Source organism: Topomyia yanbarensis, chromosome 3 (assembly GCF_030247195.1).
Source record: "Topomyia yanbarensis strain Yona2022 chromosome 3, ASM3024719v1, whole genome shotgun sequence".
Classification (NCBI taxonomy): Eukaryota; Metazoa; Arthropoda; class Insecta; order Diptera; family Culicidae; genus Topomyia; species Topomyia yanbarensis.
The window spans coordinates 392,705,309-392,728,334 of NC_080672.1; the positions used below are offsets into that span (position 1 = coordinate 392,705,309).

The 23,026-nt window shown below is 39.7% G+C and overlaps 1 protein-coding gene across 5 annotated transcripts in view; it reads right to left on the minus strand.

Annotated features, from left to right (window-relative positions):
* Window positions 1-23,026, minus strand: part of LOC131693015 (uncharacterized) — a 146,376-nt gene that overhangs the window by 40,101 nt on the left and 83,249 nt on the right. For 3 of the 5 annotated variants that reach the window (XM_058980463.1, XM_058980462.1, XM_058980464.1), the window contains one exon: window positions 11,472-11,502. The exons of the other annotated variants lie outside the window; for them this stretch is intronic. The gene's annotated coding sequence lies outside the window, so the exon portion shown is untranslated. The remainder of the gene's footprint in view (window positions 1-11,471; window positions 11,503-23,026) is intronic. 5 annotated transcript variants of the gene reach the window in all.

The following is a 23,026-nucleotide window of genomic DNA, read 5'->3' on the forward strand; positions in this document are numbered from 1 at the left end:
ACTCCTGGAACCACTTCAACACTCTGGAGACGGTTGAATGGTGAATGTTCAACATTTTTCCTAACTGCCGGTGCGACAGGTCAGGAAATGCCAGGTGTTTGGAAAGAATTTGTTCTCTCGACTCGCGTTGGTTCACCTCCATTTTCGTTGAATCTAAAAACACGACTTCGAGTTTGACAGCATGTAAACAATACACATCAATGAGAAAGTGTGCAAAATTTGGTTGATTTTTACCCAATGGTAAAAAAGTTATGCCCTGTTGAATGTGTCGCAATAATTTCGTGTTCGCTCTTTAGTACCGCTATACCAAGAGGCTTAATAACTTAAAGGACTTCCGCCCTTTTCTCATGTTGGTCTAGTTATCTGCTTGGAGTTGTGCGTGTTTTTAGAGGAACCGCTTGAATGAATGCCGAACTTGGTAGATTTAAAAAGTTATGTCGACGAGCTTGTAATCGCAGATTCAGCGACCGGTCGGAGGCATTTATATTGGATCAAACGTTTACAGAAATGCATTTCAATCCTCTAGGAAAAGTGGTTGGAAAAACCTGTGCACAAATGTCTCAAGCCTCAAAAGGCTAGTAGTTTGAATAAATTACTTTCTAAATCGAAAGATTTTCATGGCAATTCAATAAGATTTGCTTATGATTAATACTCGTCTGGCAGATTATTAAGTACCCCACACTGTCTTTTTGATATATTTTCCAGACTGTACGGGATCATCACCGATAACTGCGTCTGAGCTTTTAAGGTCATTTATTCTTAGGCATTTGCTAGGAGAATTGTGACAATCGAGTCAGTCAAATGGGCGCTTGAAAGCTTTGTTCCATATAAACACTCGGGAAAAGATGGAATGATTCCAGTTCAAGCATATTTTGAAAAAAGTTTTACTTGTATGTAGTCTTCCATCTGGATACATTCCATTAGCCTGGCGTGAAATACATGCAAAATTCATTCCCAAAGGGTGCCGCGTTATCTATGAGGAGGCACACACAGTGTTACACAGTGTTGATGATAACATTCAAAAACATTTTTCGAAAAAGCAATTAAGTTTTGGGGTATCTCTTGACATTGAAGGTGGGTTTGACAACGTCTCTTTCGAAACCATTTTGGAAGCAGCAAAAGGTCATGGAGTACCTTTACATATCACGAACTGGATACACACGATGCTTAGCAACCGACATTTGTGTTTATTGTTAAGAAAAGCAGATATTATGAAAGTGTGTGCGGATATCCTCAAGGTGGTGTGCTGACACCACTTCTATGGAATCTTGTTGCCGATGGCTTGTTGAGGAAACTTAATGAACTTGGATTTCCAATGTATGGTTTCGCCAATGATTATCATATAATAAACACCGGTATTTGCATTAACACTTTTTGATTTGATGCAGCCTTATGTGTTGTTGAGCATTCGTGATTTCATGTTCGACTATCAGTTAATCCAAATAAAACATCAATGGTGCTTTTCACGCAACGCAGAATTGCAACCGGAGCTCGTCCGTTGCAGTTCTTTGACTCGGAAATTATTGTCGCAGATCAAGTTAAGTACGTTGGGGTAATTATTGACTCAAAACTAATTTGCTCAGCCTATATTGATTTCAGAATCAAAAGAGCTTGCATGGCCTTAGGCCAATGTAGACGTGTTTTCAGCAAATCTTGGGGGTTCAAACCCAAGTACATTCAGTGGATCGACACAACCATTTTGAGACCAATACTGGTATACGGGTGCCTTGTGAAGGGAGAAGTCACGACAATCCAATCACCAGTTAAACCAGCGTAGTAGATTTATGTCATCACCGATATATGCTGGGAATATTATACATACACAACTTGACGCAACAATCGACCCATACGCATAATGAGTTACTAACCTATAAATCGTGTTGCACCTGTGTTACAGCGATGCAGATCTATATTAATGTACGAACATCGCGTCTAACATGTGGTCATTTTTCTCGCTTTACAAAAACGCACGGTCATACAAAATGCGATGTACATGCACTATTTTTTCCGATTACATATGCATGCAATTTGTTTGCCGTTTCACTTTCATTACACGCAAGGTACAGTTTTGTATCCGAATCAAGCAGGTAAAGTATCACGTTATACTATATAGAGAGAAAGTCTAGTGTAACATAGTACATTTCTTCTACATATGTAAATGGATCAGGGCAGTCTACATTTTGCTCCAAAACTCAGGAAAGATCCACTTTATGAAGCTTAGAAGTAGTGACAGTGAACGGTGGTCTACCTTTGGTAGGAACTGCAAATAACAGCTCTCTTTCTGCCGCTAAGAGGTTGGTTATTTTGGTTCTAAATTATTTCGCATTATTTAGAAACTGTAATGTTCAATTCTGAAATAGTACATCAAGGCACACAAAAACCTCTAGAGCCGGAAGGGAACCAGAGTTCCGCACCCGCGATAAACTCCGACGCACTATTTCAACCGTACGTGGACGTGCGATCTTGATGCAAGCAGCTAGAACAATAAGTAACAATGATGCGCAAAATCCGGAACAGCCAGAATGCCTCCGGAATGTTTCACGCATCGGCAACTTCGGCTTTGAATTATTTTCCATTTTCCCTTATTGTTCAAATGTTGATTCTCTCGCGTTTTCCGCAGTGTGTACGTTACGTACTTTTACAACCAGTACTAACAATAACCCCTTTCCCGGCGACGTGCGAATAGTTAGGAGTGACACAGTTTTCACTTTCGCGCATTTTCACTGCATGTTTATCTGTTGTATAGTATTTCGGCGGGTATGTTCAGTAGGCACAGTGTACTCCCTCTTACTCGATATCGGTGATCGAAGAGATGCAAGCGACTAAAGGGAGATTTTAAAATTCACACGCTTGCTATGTAGTCATATCTGAACTGTGTTAAGCCGAAGAGGACTAATTAGGAATTTCAGAAACCTGAGCCAGTATCGCTAACGATTTACTTACTTTACCTTAACTACACACTTGACAAAAATGAATGTTACATTTTTGACGTAATTGTCATAGCGACGTATTTTTCTGTGGGAATTAGATATGTAAAATAGAATATTGTGCTTTTTCAACGCAACACTCGAATGAACAAGTTGGAAAATTATGAACGACACTCATTTTTAAACTGTAAATTTGTTAATTTTAACGCTGCTTTATGTGTATATTGCGAGATGGAAAATTACAACAGTGAGTAGAAAATCTCACAAAGCCTTATTAGGAGGGTGCCACACTATTTCATGAATTACAATTCCTATAGGATACAATGTATGTATACAATCGATGGTGTGCATATAAATTGGCACCAAAATCTTTGCTTCATATTTAAGAACCACCAAAGGCCTGAGAACGGTGAAATGCTTGTGTATGAGCGTAACGACAACTCGAATCGAGTGCCTCAATTATTATTTAAACCAATGCGTTGAACAAAGATGGCAGGTGCTGCTCTAACCAATGACTTCAAATGGGTAGGGTGATAATAGAAACTGGGCAAAAATATGCTCATGACCCTAGAAGGTATATGTAGTTTTGAGCATTTTAGAATTTTGGAATATCTCACAAACATATCCATCTGCACTCGAATAAGGGAGTCCATACTGTGTATAGCCAAATCTATTAATAGAAGTCTGGTATTCTTTCGCTACACATGTAAACAATGCAACAATACACAGAGTATCTGTGTCGCACGCGTCAATGCGGAAGACTCTCGCTGAATTTATGCGTATGTGCCTTCGTTGCGTTATTGGCCGTTGGGAAAACTCACTTTTATTGACTATCAAGAGTCAGCTAATGCAAGCATCGCTAGAGTTTGATGAAATGGTGTGGAAGCAGGTGCACCTGTGAAACCCGAAAACATTTTCACTGCGGTGAATCAACCAGTCAATTCGAGTATTGTTTTTGATATATGGTTTGATTTAGAACCGATTCCTTCAAGGGGAAATCAAACAAGAGCCATAATGTTGGTTTATAAGTTTCTCGAACCTCTTTTTTATTTTTTATTATATTGTATGTAAGGAAATTTCTTACATTTTACAAGAGTGTTACTGATAGGTTACTGCAAGAAATTCTTGAATCTATTTTATTGGCTTAAAATGTGATGCATGGTTTTAAAATGACATAACAAAAAAATAAAACGCGAAAAAATATCCAAATATTCAAATTTTTGATTCTGCCGCAATGAGTCTTTAGGTAAATCCCGAACGTATTGAAAACTTGAACGCATTTTCCTCGCAATCATTTTTTTGAGCAGGCCGGAAATGTAACTCGAAAAAATCTTTCTGGATCGCATTGAAATTTTTACAACATATTTAAAATTGCTTTCTCCAGCAACGTATGTAGGATTTTATCTTTTTACTGCATAGTTTGAATAAGTAATTTTGTGCCGATTTTAATGACAAATGTCATTTAAAAAAAAAATTACGCAATTTCTCAAAAAATCCAAATATTAAAAAAATACTTCCGTTTGCTATCGTATTTCAGTTTTTAGCAATAGGTCAAAAATTTGGGGAGATGGCCGGCCGTGAACCCTTTTAACAAAAAATAGAACGTGCCGGTGGAAAAATGCTACACGGTCGCCATTTTGTAATAAAAATACTATAAAAACAAACTGTTTTCTGTAATTCGCAGTTAGTATTATAAATTCAATTCTACAGAATTTCGAATCATCCCTTTATTGCGCTTAGAAAAGTTGCCGGAATATGTTTATTTTCTAGCGCTAAAATGTGCAGTCATCCCTTGACGGGTTGGTTTTGGGTGCACAAAAATAAATATTCGTAAAGCATACTGAAATATTTGCGAACAGTAGATATATAAGGGAATAAATAAAGAAAGTTAAGAAAAACTTGAAAGATTCTCTTAATAAATATTATATTTGATCTGGTTTATTGTTTCTATTTTCGAAAGTTTTAATTTAAAAAATTTGAACAACCTCTTGTGTTTTTGTGTAATATGCGAAAAACAGCAGTTTTAATTGCCTTAATTTTTGAACAGACAAAAACGGGCAAACAGTGTGGCGATTTTAAAGCAGATTCTACTATCGTTCGAAAATTACGAGAAATTTCAAAAGTAATGATATTCGTTTTTGTATCTTTTGTTACTGGTTTGATTATGTGAGCAACTTTCATAAACTTGCGAACTTCGTAGGAATAATGTTTTAGCTAATTTAAAAATAGTTTATAGAGAGGTCATTCATCTATGATAAGCTAGTGATTTGAAAAGAAAAAGAAAGGAACTTGGCGTCTTCGGTGAAGTTGTTTGTCAAAGAAACTTCACTAAAGGTAGTAGCTCACTTCTTTTTGCCGTTCTAAATAGAAAGGTATTGTAATTGCTCTGAAAACCGACTTTTTAACGGAGGTCCGGAGCGCAGAGTGGCGTATACCATTCGATTCAGTTCGTCGAGTTCGGCAAATGTCTGTGCGTGCGTATGTATGTATATGTGTGTATGTGCGTCTGTGTGTATATGTGACCAAAAATGTCACTTGTTTTTCTCAGAGATGGATGAGCCGATTTTGACAAACTTAGTCTCAAATGAAAGATACAATGTTCCCATAGGCTGCTATTGAATTTCTGATGTATCCGACTTCCGGTTCCGGAATTACAGGGTGGTGAGCACGATCACGCAGAAAATGTCGATTTTAATAAATTCTGCAATGAATGTATAATGGTGAAAATTTTTCCAAAATGTGACCACAACTGCTTCGATTTGTAGTACTAAGTCACTAACAGCCATTCAAAGTCTCTTTGGTCACATTGACCACCATCATCGGTTCCGGAAGCCCCGACGGAAGTATCCAAATTCAGAATAACAGTCACATCGGTTTCTCGGAGATGGCTAGACCGAATCAATCAAACTTAGTCTCAAATGAAAGATGTTGCGTCCCCGTAAATGGCTATTAATTTTATCCCGAACCGACTTCCGGTTCCGGAGTTACGGGTTCTGGCATGCGATCACATAGCAAATTGTGATTCAAACCGATACTCCGATGAAAGCAAAAAAGGTTAAAATTTCGCTAAAATGTCTCTCAAACAACTTAAATTTGCAGTTCAAGGTCACCGACGGCCAAACAAACTTTCGTTGACTACATTGACCACCATAGTCGGTTCTTTATTCTTCTTATTAGCGCTATTGGGTCCCCCCATGAAATTTCAGAAATCGAATTCGTATTTTTGATGCCAAACATCTTTAAAATGCATGAAATGTCGAGATTTTATGTTATCACGAAAAAATAGGTGGATTAAAACAGGTTTTTCAAAGTAAATTTAAACCAAAAAATCGTTTTTGGGGCATTTTTCGTTGAACACACATAGTTTTAGGCCCGTCAGCTTAAGTTATTTTCTTCTAAAAACTCTGGAACTGATAATCGATCGTCACATCAGAAACGTTAGTTTAGTTTATCCACTACTCAACATGCATATCAGTGTGGGAAATACACCATCACTCTGCTCCACGATGTTGTTTACAACATTGAAAATGCCTTCTCGCTCAAGCAATCCAACGTGGGTGTATTCCCAGATATTGAGAGTGCTTTTGGCAAAGTGTCCTTCCAGTTTATTCTGGAAGCTACGAGCGGTTATGAAGTATCTGCATGTATGTCGGGTTGGATAAACGCAATGCTTAATAACCGAATTCTTTGCACGTCACTGAGACAGGCAGAGATAATGATGTTGAGTATTTGTGGATGCTCTCAGGGTGGCATTCTGTCACCTTTGCTGTGGAACCTGGTTGCCGATGGCTTATTGAGGAGCTGTCGAACAGTGGGGTCGACAAGTTAAATTATTAGTTAATTCAAACAAAATTTCACTGGTTCTTTTCACTAAGAAACGAATAACAACCGGGGTTCGTCTCTTGTAATTATTCGATTCTGAGCTACTGCGTGCAGATCAATTCAAATAATTTGGAATTATACCGGATTTCAAACTGAACTGGTGTGCTCACATTGAGCTCAGGGTGAAGAAAGTGTGCGTGTCCTACGGGCAGCGCAGATGAACTTTTGGAAAACCCAAATACATCTATTGGTTGTACACGACAATTGTACGCCTAATACTGTCATAGTCAGGGTGCAATCAATGCCCTTAGCTCGGATAAATCACGGTCCTAGCTAGTGATCGCGTACCGAACTCAAATCGAAGAACTAAGCATCGTTAACACTAGCTACATTATCTGGGTTCCCGAACATTCCGGTATTCCTGGAAATGAATGGGTTGACTAATTGTTCAGAGTAGGTACAATGAATAGCTTCGTTGGTCTTGAGCCCCCCTGGCAATTTCAACAAGTTGGATAAGAGAAAAAATCCGGTCCTGGACTTCGTCCGAGCACCGAAATTATTGAAGAAATCTACGAACGTGTCGTCAAACAAAGACGTTTCTAGAGCAACCGTGCCCAGTTATTTCCAAAAATCTTCTACATTTTTCGAAACTCCACTGCGGCATGGCATGGACCAGCCATTGATAACTCAATTATCACATGGCAACTATTCAGCGCGATGAGTTATTTTTTATGGAATCCGACTACAGATCCTTATATCATCTGATATGAAACAGTTGCTATTTCTAATTTTCGGCCGTCCTTACATGGACGACACCGTGTTTGGAAGACTGAAACTCAGAGACATACCTACTAAAGTTCCTCTTCCAATGCGGTAAAGAGCTCTAGGCTTTCTCGCAGGCGATTTCGACTACTTGTGAGTTCAACTTACCTGCTGTAAACTTAAACATGATTTTCAAAACTGTTTATATTACTGACTGGCTGCGATATGTGAATTTATATAATCTCCACAATGCTTTATTTCTCCTCTGGGTAACTAACGGGTGTTCAATAAAAAATGACAATGATTTCACTACCTTTCTGTAATTAAAGTAAAGAGCGTAAATTTTTTTCTCTCTAAGAGTGCTGCTCTTTGGACTCCCTAGAAATGGGTAACATGTTTCTTTTCGCTCGGGTGCTGTCAGTTCAATCGAAGATGGCGCCGAAACAGCAAGCACTCCGCGAGTGTGTTGTACAGTTTTACAAAACGCTAGGCAATCGTGGAAAAAAGTTTGCGGTAGGTCACTTTCGAGACGAAAACGTGCCCGTGAGTACAGTTTACCGGATCCTGGCATCCCTGAGCGTGTAGCGGATGGCCGGTAGCGGCCGTCTGGCGCAGATAATGACGAAGAAGGAAGCGTTGAAAAAGCTGTTCGACAACAATGACGGAACGAGTTTGCGTGACGCAGGCCGAAAGTATCACTGCTCCTATACCTTGATTCACCGAACTGTCAAGATGGAGGATATCATCTGTTGGAAGAAGACTCGGTCCCCCGAGTACACGGGCGAGCTGATAGCGATCGTGAAATCGCAGTGCCGCTAGATGACGAAGAACTACCACGGAACGTCGTTCGTGCTGGACGACGAAAGTTACTTTTCGCTCTCGAAGACCCACGTTCCAGGAAATGACAGCTACTATTCCAGCGAAATGGCGAAGTTCGCAATTAATTTCAGTAAAAGTAATGGTGAAAAACAAACCAAAGGGGGGTCAAATGTACCCCCCCCTCTTCCGAGAACTGCAGATTCATGTATGGGAATTTCTGCGAACTGTTTAATTTTTTTTATTTTGATTATAGAGGTTTTAACCTTAGAGTCATTCGCCTCTTTGTCGGGTTAGAGAAATCTCTTTCGAAAAATCTCCAACCCTATGTGCGGGGTTGGGAATTGAACCCAGGTGATCTGCGTACAAGGCAATCGATTTACCAACTACGCTGTCTCCACCCCCACCTGTTTAATTTTACGGGATTTTAAATAGTGTACGATTGTAATCAAAAAAGTTATTAATTCACAATGTAAACATTGGATGCTTCCGAGTAGATTCCTTAATAAATAATTAAAGTGCATTAATTGATTGGAAAATTATAACCGATCAAAGCTTATACACAGCCCCGGATAATGTCAGAAGAGGAATATAGCCACGTTTTTATTCGAATTACTACCCAAACTACTATGAAATATTGAATGGAGACCAGTGTATAACGACAAAAAGATTCAAGACTAACAAAACTGCCACTTTGCCTTATATTTTTTTGATGTGTTTCACCGGAATAGAGACACGAGGAAAAAATAAACATTCCAGTTAATAATGCAACACCGCCGCAAGCAATTTCGGAGTTTAAACTGGTAAATTTCGAATTAATACAACAAATGATAAATCCTTCTAAAATTTTCGGTAGTCGGCTACCCAGAGCAATTTGTGTCATTCACCAAAATAATCCATTATAAAATAATCCATTCTATGACAACCGCGCAGATCTGGAACTGCACTCGGACGCCACACAAACATTACTTTCTTTCTCTTATGGTTGTATGGGGGATGGTCTGTACCGTTATTGTCCTTTTGTAACCCGTCAGGGTAACAATTTTGCACTGGGTGGAAATATACCTTTTTTAAGTATACACTCCATAGAGTGTATTGTTTACGTAAAGTTATGCTCACCACTGTTCCATATGATTGTTCGCTTTTTACGTTAAATTTTGTTTATATTTTTGTTTGTGAACGATTTTGTTAGATCAGATAGGTGTAGTAATTTTTGTTAAATATTTGTATATTAATAACATAGGGTTTAGTCAGGTAACCGCTCTCCTCTCGCTGCAAAGTGTGCGGACTATGCTGTACCATAGCGATGACAGCTATACGGGATGTGCGTTTTTTTGGTGTTGGTTGTGGGACGGAATAAAAAGAAAGCTAGTGACGGACCACGGCATCGAACAGACGCCCGATCAGTTCTGTTTTTTTCGGGACAGTTTTCCGCCAACATAACCAGTACGGTAAAGTACGCGTGTGCGACGGTAAAAATACCCGGCAGAAATGCTAACCGCTAATGATCCGATGCACCCGCCCCTCTCGCTGCAGAGGACAAGTCGAACGAGCCTTGCTCTCCTCTGCAGCTAACAGCCAAGGAGAGGGAAGCAGGTAGGACGACGGCTCCACCTGGGAAGAACACTGCGGTGTCTTCCGGGATTCCTTGCGGGGAGCAAGGGAATCCGGTGATTCGTTACCAATGTTGCTAGGGAGGTTCCAACAAAAAACCCAAGCTCACCTCCCTAGCTAATTGTTAAGGACCGCTGCCGGAGCAGCCAACGTAAGTAGAGCGAACTCGGCCGTTGTTGTCCCGGCCGGTCGGAGGAAACCGCCCGCAGCAGTGCGTCATCAACGGCAGTGTGCAACGAAGGGAGAGTTGGTGGAAATAAACACGGTAAAATTAAATTTATTTATTTGTGTTCTATTAGTTTATCGTCCGAAATTCCGGTAGAGGCACCTAGGCCGCCCTGAAAAGAAGGGTCCGCCGGGCAAATTTATATAAGAACCCGAATAGTGGGCAAACCCCTACTTACACATTCAATGTTTAGATCTCTCAAAACGTGAATATTAGACTGACTCGTGGTTGTATGGGAAAAATTATAAATGATTCTAATTAGCGAGCACATAATCTTTTGAGTTCCTTTTTGAGATCTCAAATGATTGTGCAAACTTTAGGGGGTGATTGGTTGCTCTCAGGATTTGCGCATTGCGTTTGTATGGAAATTCTAGAGAAAATTTAGAATAGGACGTAAGTAACAATGAGCAATTCTCTTTGGGGGCTTTCTCTTCTGTTCATTACTCGGTCGTTTGAACATTTACTACTCAACTCAACTGCATAATATTCTAGTAATAACCATTGACTTTCGATATGTACTGGTAAATAAGTGCAAAGAGTTGTAGTTACGCCGTAATAATCGAAAGAGAAAGTAAACAAAGAGAGACTCTCAATGTTACTTACGTCCTGATCATCCATAAATGACGTAGCATTTTTTGAGTGATTTTTAGCACTCCTTCCCCCATCGTAGCAAACCTCTAAATACCCCCTCCCCCTTGTCGTCACAATCACAAAATACAACACTCCCCCCTCCACCATATAATGCTACGTCATTTATAGAGGTCCTTATTCTAAATATTCTCCAGAATTAGTATGGGAATATGCATTACTTTGTATTTCCGCTCATACAGATCGTCATTTCAATCGAATGGAAAAATCAACATATTGGGGGTGGGCGTAGCGTAGTTGGTAAATGGATTGCCTTGTACGCAGCGCACCTGGGTTCCAGCCCCGACCCCGCACATAGTCGAATTAATCGCATAAATTTATTGTTTTGTCAACACTGCAACACCTTCGTTTCAAGCTTAAATATTTCAGAACATGTTCATTGCAGAGACTTGGAATCTTCGAAAGAAGTTTTAATAATGATTGAATTTACCTATCAGTGCGATCGAACCACTCTGATATTCTTCATCACATGTGTTATTTTTTGCTGTTGAGGGCATTTTCTCTATCGAAATATTCTGGGCGCATCCTTAAAAACCGGGTCAATTAAATATTGGAAAGTTCTCCAATAGCTATCTCTACTCACTCATTGTCGATAAACATGCAATATTTTATGAATTTACCCATATTTATTTATCAGTTTGAAAATGTTTGATTACCTGTATAGTATGCTGCAGGTAGACGAATGGTCTGAAAGAAAAAGGAAATTTTAAAATGTTGCTTTTCGTTGTAGATTATAATAGGTGCATCTATTGATTGTTCCAGAAAATAATTATACGTCAAATTAGTAGAAAAACATTTACAACTGAAATATATGCAACATATTACATATGTTTGAATGCCAGTACCCAAACTGTTCCTCTGACACTATTCATAAAGTTTTGAGCAGAATTACTTGGAGGATTCTTTTAAGTTACATGAACAACCTTGAGCTTTTCAGCCGCAAGGCAAGCTTGAGGTTCTTCATTCCTTCTCTACGCCCACATCGAGCCAGTTCCTTAAAAGAGCATTCCTACCATTTGAAGACCAATATTGTTCGATATTTTTGTTGTTGAAAGATCTGGAACAGAACACCGTGCATAATAGCACGACTTTTGTCATCAGAAGTCCTTCTCATTTTTTGACAGGTATGTGCCATCTTAGATTTATTTGCTCTACTTGTTTATATCCAACAGAATGGCCGAATAAAATAGATTGACTAGGTTATTATTCTCTTGAACATCTGGACTAAAAATCACAAGGCATTGGATTATTTAACCAAAGTTTCGAGTATCTTCCATGTGCACTATTGTTGTCAAAAACAAACGATAGCTCATGTCACCCAAAATTGGGTGATTTTTTACATGGTTCGATACTCCAAAATTGAGTCAAAAGAAGTTTGTCATGTCCTTGTATATATGTATCTTTAAGCTAGTATTTAATTATCGTTCCGACACTAATTTGTCATGGTTCTAAATTCTCGGCGAAGTAATTCGACGTTTGCTCGTTCTATTAAAGTTAACACTTGAATAAATGCGCTAATGAGTGTTGGGGATAAACATGTCCGTTCCAATCCAACGCAGAAAGCAAGCGCAATAGCGAAACTTCCATCAATGATGTCAGCTTGCAGAAACCAGCTTTTAGCTAGGTTTGAACAGCTTATTTGAAAAAAAAATAAAAACATCATCGGAGCAGGAAGATCCCACGGGTCGACCGAACGGAGCGAGCAAGAGATAGGTATGTCCAACCAACGGGACTGTATGTAATAAGTTGTTTCATCGTTGTCGACGGCGGCGGCCCGACTATCGATGAAGCGACCAGGCTCAGATGGAGACTATGGATCAAGGGAGAGATCGGGCGCTTAAACCTACTACACTACATGTGCTCGGACGAACCAGCACGCGAGGAACTCGAAGTGCCCACGGATTCAAAAGGAAAACCTGTTTGTGTGTTTACTCGGGTTGCATGTTCCTTCGCATGCAACCGGTTCCAGCTGATCCCGCGCAAGTGTTCAACTTTCATTAACAACACTGCTACCTCCAGTTAGTTGGCAAAGTGGTTTTTGGCGACATGATGTTGTGTTGGACGATTTTTTTTAGGTTCCACCAAACAGTTCAGGACGATTGAAGGAATACAGGCTGCGTGGCAACAAGCAGATGTTGGCTGCTTCGTGAACCAGACTGGATGATTGTATTATATGTACACTTACAGTGCACGACTATGTCATAGTAAACAGTGAAAGAACTTACAAAAAATCGATCGAATCTGATGACGGTTGGTGAATAGGAACCGAACGGTATATTGATTCCCAAAATGATTTAGCATTCACGCAGTTTGAAAGGTTTCAAATGGAGCAGGAATACGAACGAAGAGACCGAAGCAAATGGACCGAAAATCGTGAGGTTCCCAAAATAAGTTTCAGTCCATTCATTATAGAAACAGCGTGGAACTTTCTACTCTGTACCCATTGATCTACTCGTGAATGAGTGGTTGGTGTGTGGTCATCATTTTTCGGACTGTGGCTGGGCAGAGATAAATGTCATAGACCCGATCCAGGAACCACCCACGTGGGCTGGCCTAAATGTTGTTTCGCGCTCGACCATTTGCTCTTCGATCCGTGATGGTGAAACTCCCACAACGAAAAAGATACTGCAAAGGCAAACGAGGGCTAAATGTCATGCTTCAGTCGTGCAAATTTTAAGTTTGTAAATATGTGCTCATATATTCTTGGATTAAAGCGTGTTAGTTTTAAGATCTGGTGATACTTAGTGCTATAGTAGGATCACTTGATTAAATTTGTAATTTCAAAAATTGATAAATGACAACGATCGCTCGACATCAATCCTACGCAGCTATTTTGATGTAATTTAAGTATTGATATACATTTTGGACTTCGACTCATTTGTTATCCAAAGTTCAAACCAATACATGCCTTTTTAACTACTACTACTCGCATTTTTATCGAGTATTTTCTAGTCTGTAACTATATTAATCTAACAAGGTGTGACTGATTTTAAGGGCATTTTCTAACGTACAAGATTTAGAAGTGAACTTCAAACACATTGGGAAATAATTTTATTAATACATATTTTGAATATTTCGTAGTAATCTGTCCCTTGCAGATTATATGAAGTTAAAATATATGCGAGAGAGAGAGAAGTTTGCATTATGCAAAAACAAATTTTGGACTTCGACTCATTTGTTAACCAAAGTTCAAACCAACATATGCCTTTTTAGCAACATTAAAAACTCGCATTTTTATCGAAAATTTTCTAATCTGTAACTATATCAATCTTACAAGGTGTGACTGATTTTGAGGGCATTTCCTAATGTATTAGATTTAGAAGAGAATTTCAAACACATTGGGAAATAATTTTATGAATACATATTTTGAATTTTGAATATTTCGTAGTAATCTGTCCCTTGAATATTATATGAATTTAACATATATGCGAGAGAGAGAGAGACAGAAGTTTGCATTATGCAAAAACTCTATGGATAATTATGTTATCTCGAAATTTAGACTCAAAGGGAAACGAACTCTTGTAGGTTCCTTGAATCTCCAAAAGTGGGAGCAGTAGGTTATTCTTGTAATATGTTTCAGTAGATATCCCATTGTATGCGAACCAAGGTTGCGTTTTTTTCGAGTGAAGAATATCCACAACATGTCTACAGCGCTATCTAACCTTAAATGCTTTTTATTATCCTTTATTTGGCAACCATAATAAGTAGCTAATTTTAACCAACGCAAAACATATTGTAAGTTGGTGAGAAGGACATATACACAACGCGACTTCTCACGTCCATAGATTCCTCCGAAGATTCCATTGAGCACAACTCAGACGTTTTGGCGATAATAATTTGTCGCAATATTCAGTATCCCTACAGTTTTTATTCTCCTACATTATTTCTACAGCTTTTTGGAAAGATACTTCTACAAGTCTTCTATTGTTTAGCTTTTGTTTAATTTGGTCATTAGTTTTAATTATTAATGAATAATCCATTCTTCATTTGTAGAACGAAATGAGTCTACCAGTTGGAAAAAGAGTGGTGGTCACTTGAATACTAATGTTTCTATTCATAGACTGTTGTTATTAGCAACAACGGATAAATTTTGAGAATGGTTCCTGAGATATCATGATCACCTCAAAGGTACCTTTCAAACATTAAAATGCCACTTCGAGATAATCGAGTTTATCGATCATTGTAGCAACGTAACGGTAAAGATAGCGTTGTCCACTGGCTTCAATGGATAACTGGCTATAAGTATCAGTAGCTCAAGTTGTAGTGCTTCGAGTTTGTTGTGACTTTTCCGATTTTTTTTTCTATATTTGCTAAATAGCGTAAAAATATACTTAATATGATGTCTTTCGCCGACGTTAGATTAAATTAAGGTAGAAATGGCTATTGCTGCTTACTAATAGGATGTCCTGTATAAATAGCTGATACTCCTTGTAGCTCTTTATTACCATGAGGAGCGGACGTTTAAGGACACGTATTATTAAGTATTCGGTATGTCTGAGATTTGAATTCTGGCCCTTATACTTGGTGACAGTTTAAGGAATAGGAGAGTAGTGCAGACGTATGAAGCACGAGCGGATGCCAGACTTTAGTAGGCTTAGCAAATATTAGCGCATTTCCCCAAAATTCCAGGCGGCCTTTCCTGATCGAAAGGAACGGCCGCGCTTCATGAAACACCGCGCTTTACCAGTCTGTCATAATGTTGAAAATTTGCATAACGAAGGGCTGAATGAGTGAACAAGTTGTTCCAAAAATCAGCCCTGCGTTATGCAACGTTTTGTGCAGGTTGAGTATACCAGATGCAAGTGGTGCAAAATTCATCACGTTCAGTAAAATTCAAAAACACTTTTAACATTACAGAATTGATAAAATTGGTTTAATGATCTATACTGCCGCTATAAGCATATTTGTCCCATGTCCTATGGGTTTCCCTATAAACATGGGACAATTATTCGTAGAACGGCAGTATACTTATCAATCAAATTCTGTTTTAAAAATTGTCCTTGCGTTTAAACCAAAATGGGACGCTTATTACTACTGCAAACAGCAAATACAAGTACTAGCCACACAAAAAACTTGCTGGCAACCTTAGAGTGGCGTTTAGTAAGCAGTTAGTGCGGCGTGTACGTTTCGTTGAATGTCCCAATAACTCCAATACCTGAAGAGAGACCAGTTATGCGGACTACTCTCAACTATCTTCTCATCTCTTATTTAAATGTGGTATTTGACTTAAAGCTGAAAAATGGAATACATTTAATTGAGCTATAGAAATTCAAATATAGATATTCTCGGTCTTGTGAAGTGGAGATCAACAAGAATCAAATTCAGTAATAGCGAGAAGATTTTTTTTTCAAGATAGACGCTTTGATGCTGTTGTAGAAAGTTAATTCGTCCGCACGAGAAGTGGAGCGCTTGCTGAAAGATATAATATGTATCGGTAAAACTGAAGTTCATACTATTCAATTCCACCACATAAGTAAAGTCGTACTGATTGAATTCAACAAGCCTAGGAAAACAAGTTTTCTGTAGCGAAATGAAGCACTAATCGGGTGTGACAATATTAGGTTCAAGATCACCGTGTATTATAAAGATGACGTGTGGCTGCATGATCTGTGTTCGAATACACACGATAGCACTAGGCTACTTTCCCCTTTCTCGGTATTCATTATACCGATCAGGGAGCCTAAAATTCTCATATCTATCCTCCCCCTAGTTATATCTACAAAACAATTAAGACAAAACCATTCTACTTTCGGTTCTACGAAAGAGAGTAGCGAAGTAGCGATTTTCGTTTTTCTATGACGATCCGAATATTCAATCTCGGTCTTATGTACATTCAGTGATTTTCCATGTTCATTTTAGTTCTTATACAATGAATTTAAAGCAATGTTTATCACAAAATATAACTAGAACGTAATAAATACGGGAAATACGCTCACCTATCATGCGTCCAGGGGCGGCGAAACACTTTACGCCCGAGTGGCTAGAAAGCATAGGGTGAGGGGTCCATTAGTAAGGATTTTTTCCCTTTTCGCAATGCACACGCTTACATTACATTCACATTAAATCACGCTCGTTTATGCAAATGGAATTGTGGTACATCGATGTTTTCAAATGCCTGTAGTCCGAGATACATGCGTTGCACATCTAAATTTTTTGAAATGGTTCAAAATTTCGAGTGGGTAATCATCCACTCGGTTATTTTCGAGTGGGTAGTACTACCCATACTACCCATGCTTTCCGCCGGCCCTGCATGCGTCAATCTTTCAATAGCTAGGTTAAAAATCCATCAATAAATAAATATCATTACTAGTGTATTTACGTTTCCCTAACACTTAGTTAAATATCGATGGAACCAATGCCATCGTAGTTCAAGTCGCCCTCGAGAATGCCTAAAGCTCTTTACCACATTGGCTCAACAACTTTAGTATGTTACTGAATTTCAGACGCCCAAACACATTTTCGTCTACACACCAAATAATTATGAATTTTATCATTTACGTAATTTCAAACATGACACAATTTAATAACCCTTAATTCACGAAATGACGAAACATTACCGTGTTCCGTTTAATTTTACATGAAACAAATACTTTACGTGCGCAATGACATAAAATGACACTTATTGCCATTTAGAACAAACGCTATATCTGGAGTAAAATTACATGATTTACGAAATTCAATGTCATGTAGAATTTAAATCAAACGCAAAACTAAGTCATTTTATGTCGTATATGTCAGGGTCAGGGGACGTAAATTTACACGGTTTTTTCTACGTATGTATGTACGGACAACCGAAAACTCGCACTCGCAATTGCGTTACTACTGGGCAGTCACATATCAGATGATATGAGGTTCCGCTGTCGAATTCACAAAGATCACACGTAAATGACGCAGCGCGCTGAATAGTAGCCATGTGATAACCGAGTTTGTAGTGGCCGGTTGAAGTGTTAGTTTCGCAAAGTGTAAGAGGTTTTTAGAAATCACTAGGCACGATTTTTCTATAAAAGCATTTGTTTTGCGACAAGTTTGTAGATTACCCCAATAGTTGACGGTTGAATTGCAAGGCCGGATCTTTTCTTTCATCCATCTTGTTGAAATTAGCAAACCAGGCTCAAGACTAACAAAGGGAAACTCTGCACCTGCTCTGGCAAATTCGTCGGGCCCATTCATTACCAGTAATAATGGAATGTCTGGGCACTCAAATGAGGTTGATAGTATTGTCAACGCTAAGTTTGTCTATTTGAATTCGGCATGTAATCACTAGCTTGGACTGTAATTTATCCGTATAAAGGGCATTGATTGCAAAAGTTTGTGACTTTACCGGGCAAGCTCGGTAGAAAAGCCAATTTATACCCCGCATCGAATCGCGAAGATTTCTGCTTGTGATATGGCACAGTATCCACCTAGCGAGTGAGATTATTTCAATCCCATTTCACGACGGTAGACACCAGCCCAAGCACTTCCCTTTACAGAGAATTTTCAGTGTAACAGGCCATCTGCGCTTGTCGTTGTCTCTCCATATAGCCAGACAACCACCTTCTCGAGAAGGTATGTCCTTTCACGAAAATTACTAGTGCGCAGTGGCGGAGCAGGGTCTTGGGGGTCCGGACCCCTCTCGAAAATTTTCTTCTTATTGAGAAAATTTAAATTAGTTTGAATTTTATATTAGTTTCGAACTCAAATGTTTTCAAACCAAATTTGTCCACCAACACTGATTTTCATTAGATTAGGTTTTTACGTATTACGTATTGTACAATGTTCATTTTAAAATCGAAATTGAGAACCCTTCCCGATTTTTGTATCTGTGGATCCAGATAAGTGTAATTTAGCCGGGAGCCAAAATTTCCTCAACTCATGTAACAATTTGTGAACAAAGTCGTGGATGACTGGCAGCAAGATCAACAGGGTCCCTGTTCCAAAGATCTGTAACCTGGAGTCTATATATGCAAACTATTGCTTTTGTGTACTGTGTGCAATGTGCATGTAGATGTTTAATATTTATAAAAGCTCAAGAGTCGCAGTCGGAGTTGTTGTGAATATATCGTTCAGCGTCACGAACGCCATTTTTTGCAGATGGTTGAGTTTTGACTGGATCACTACCACCTGCCCTCTCTAACACCATATAAGACATTCGTATGATATTATTGGACGTATATTTGACCTAGAAATCCAATAGACGTATATGGGTTTGAGGCCTCACGTTCTTCTGAAAAGTCGTCTGCACTGCCCGAAGGCCATCTTTCTTTACACTGAACTGATTAGTATTTGGTGATCCTCGGCAAACCCGTGGGTCGGAAATCAAAGCTTATTGAGTTGCCACAACAATTCCGTCAGAAAACAGGTTCCATAGCAAAGGTGACAAAACGCCGCTCTGAGGATAATCGTGAATACTCCTTATCTCTGCCTGCCTAAGTGTTCTAGCAAACAATGCGGTTACTAAGCATTGCGTTAATCCAATCTGAGATACATGCATATGCTTCACGACCGCATGTCGCGTCCGGACTGGCAGGACCCATTGTCAAAAGCATTCTCCTTATCTAGTAATACACCCAAAGCCTTTATCGTGAAGCAGAGTGGTCGTGGATTATCCACACTGATATGCACTAGAGTGACATGAAAAAAATGACCCCTATCGGCCCACCCCTGAGTTGATTCCTAGTCTCACCAGGAGTACTTGTACCAAATTTGAAGCAAATCGGACAAGCCTAGCTACCGGACCAACGAGCTTGAAGTTTGTATGAGATTTATCGGCAATTTACTAGGAGAAAACCTACTAGCTCGCATTTTCGATGCTAGATGCCACTGTATGCATCGTATTATCACTGTAGGCGAAAAAAAGAAAGATAATTTGATTGTCTACAACTTCGTCGAAGACTGCTAATCTATCCGATTTTGTTAGAAGACGTTATTAAACTTTTAACGAAGTTATGTCTAAGTCAGTTTTTGGGGCCTAGCAATGCATGGTTGTGTACTCCATTCCCACAAACTATACATTCAGTGGTAATCAATATGCGTGCTGCGACGAGTTACCCGCTAGCTATCAACAATACGCATTGCATTCGCCAAGAAGATCTGTCCGGACTCCGCCCTGGTACAGAAAACGTACCGCGCCGCGTCTCCTCAAGATACCGCGAACGAAACACGGTTTTCGATGGTGGAGTTCTCACTTGCTTTCTTGTCATGCAACAATAACGCCCCAGGGTTAGCCAGAATCAAATTCAACTTGCTAAAGAATCTGCCTGACACTGCAAAAAGGCGCTTGTTGAACTTATTTAACAAGTTTCTTGAGGGTAACATTGTCCTTCGCCATCCAAAAACCAGAAAAACCAGCCTCCGACCACAATTCTTATCGACCGATTGCAATGCTGTCATGTATTCGGAAGTTGTTCGAAAAAATGATCTTGTTTCGCCTCGACAATTGGGTTGAAGCAAATGGCTTACTGTCAGATACACAATTTGGCTTCTGCAAAGGCAAAGGGACGAACGATTGCCTTGCGTTGCTTTCTACAGAAATCCAAATGGCATATGCTAACAAAGAGCAGATGGCATCAGTCTTCTTGGATATTAAGGGGGCTTTTGACTCAGTTTCTATCAACATTCTGTCAGAGAAGCTGCACCAGTCTTTCACCAATTTTAAATAACTTTTTGCTAAACCTGTTGTCTGAAAAGCACATGCACTTTTCGCACGGCGATTTAACAACATCGCGATTTAGCTACATGGGTCTTCCCCAGGGCTCATGTCTAAGTCCCCTACTCTACAATTTTTACGTGAATGACATTGACGATTGTCTTGCCAATTCTTGCACGCTTAGGCAACTTGCAAACGACAGGTTACAGGACCCAAAACTGTCGACTTGCAAGGATCATTACACCTTGGACAATTTGTCTGATTGGGCTCTTCAGCTGGGTATCGAGTTCTCCACGGAAAAAACTGAGTTGGTTGCTTTTTCTAGGAAGCGTGAGCCGGCGCAACTCCAGCTTCTATTAATGGGTCAGGTCAGGTATTCAGGTCTTCACATTTAAATATATCGGTGTGTGGTTCGACTCTAAAGGTACCTGGGGATGTCACATTAGGTATCTGAAACAGAAATGCCAACAAAGGATCAATTTTCTCCGGACAATAACTGAAACATGGTGGGGTGCCCACCCAGGAGACCTGATCAGGTTATACCAAACAACGATATTTTCGGTGATAGAGTACGGGTGTTTCTGTTTCCGCTCCGCTGCGAACATACACTTCATCAAACTGGAGAGAATCCAGTATCGTTGCTTGCGCATTGCCTTGGCTTGCATGTACTCGACCCATACGATTAGTCTCGAATTGCTGGCGGGCGTTCTTCCGCTAAAAAATCGATTTTGGGAACTCTCATATCGATTGCTCATCCGATGCGACATTCTGAACCCGTTGGTGATTGAAAACTTCGAGAAGCTCGTCGAGCTTAATTCTCAAACCCGATTTATGTCCTTGTACTTCGACTACACGGCACAGAGCATTAATCCTTCTTCGTTTACTCCCAATCGTGTTCGTTTCCCGGATACTTCTGATTCTACTGTATTCTTCGACACATCCATGAAGGAAGAGATTCGTGGAACCCCTTGGGATCATCGACACTCTGCCCACAGATCACTACTTCATCATTTCGGACAGCCTCAGCTTTATTGAGGCTCATCGTGCGATGAAGCCCAAAAAGCAATTCCCATATTTCCTGGGGAAGATACGGGAGTCCTTGTGTACGTTATCTGAAACATCTTATCAGATTACCTTTGTTTGGGTCCCCTCTCATTGCTCTATCCCGGGCAACGAAAAGGCCGACTCATTAGCAAAGGTGGGCGCATTAGATGGTGACATATACGAAAGACCAATCTGCTTCGACGCATTTTTTAGTATATGTCGTCAGAGGACACTCAACAGTTGGCATTCGATTATCCCAAGGTATCAACGAAGCCTTGGTTCGGGGGGATGGTTGTGGGTCTAGATTTCATACGTGTAATGTCCCGACTTATGTCCAACCACTACACCTTGGATGCGCATTTGCGGCGTATTGGGCTTGCGGAGAGTAGTCTGTGCGCTTGTGACGAGTGCTATCACGACATCGAGCACGTTGTCTGGGATACGACGAGTTTGTCGTATCCACGACGTTATCCGAGTCGTCTAGTTGATTATCGGAAAATATCAATGATATTTTCGCCAAGTTTTATAAAGAGACGTCCCTGTTTGTCGATTTAGGATTACGATATGTTACCACATTTAGGGTGACATCAAGATTATCGAGAAATATATATTTATGATCGAATGGAGACGGTTTAGTTTCATTATAATCTGCCAATTTTCCAGCTCATGCGATTTTTTTTCAGGGCAAAGCTTTATGTGTAACACCTCATTTCGTCCAGTTCTCGCAAAAGTTGGTCGGTTTCCTACATTCAGAATTTGTACTTTTTATGAACTCCATCAGTTCATAGCCTCACAGTCTGGGCTACCCCAAATGAGCATTTGAATCACTGCCGATAATGAGCGGAATCCCATTTCTGCTACAATATAATACAACGCTTTTGAAATCATCAGATGGAGATGACTCGTTACGCGGCAGATATACTGACCAATATATAGCGTAAAGCGCCTATTTTCACTCTATTAGGGAGGGTACCTCACTAATTCATTGATTGCTCGACCAACAATCAATGGAATGCGTATAAATTGGATTCGTCGTTAGGAACCAATATAACACAACAAATGCCCTGAAAGTGGTGAAATGTTCGTGTTTGAGCGCAATGAAAACTCGAACCAGTTGTCGCCCTATCATTTGACTCAATGCGTTGGTTAGACGCATTGAGTCAAATGATAGGGTTTCAAATGAGTAGGATGATAATTGAAACATGGCAAAAATAGACTCATTACCCTATTTGTACTTTTTATCTACGTTACCATCAGTCAGAGTAACTGTCACAGCACAGATATCGCGAGTCGTGAGCTCCGATATGAGACACGCGTCAATAGCGTTATTTGCAAGAATGCATGCACGAGGCATTTCACGCGGATTAGTCATTCGGGACGGGACGTATATGCAATTATGGGCAGTATATAGAGTAAATGGTCCGCTGCGTAATGCAGGAAGGGCTATATACTGAAGAATTCGCCCGGCACTTCCCAGGTTCCGTTGTGATTCAGAATATTTTAAACCCCTCCACAATTAATTCATAGCGCAGGTCGCAT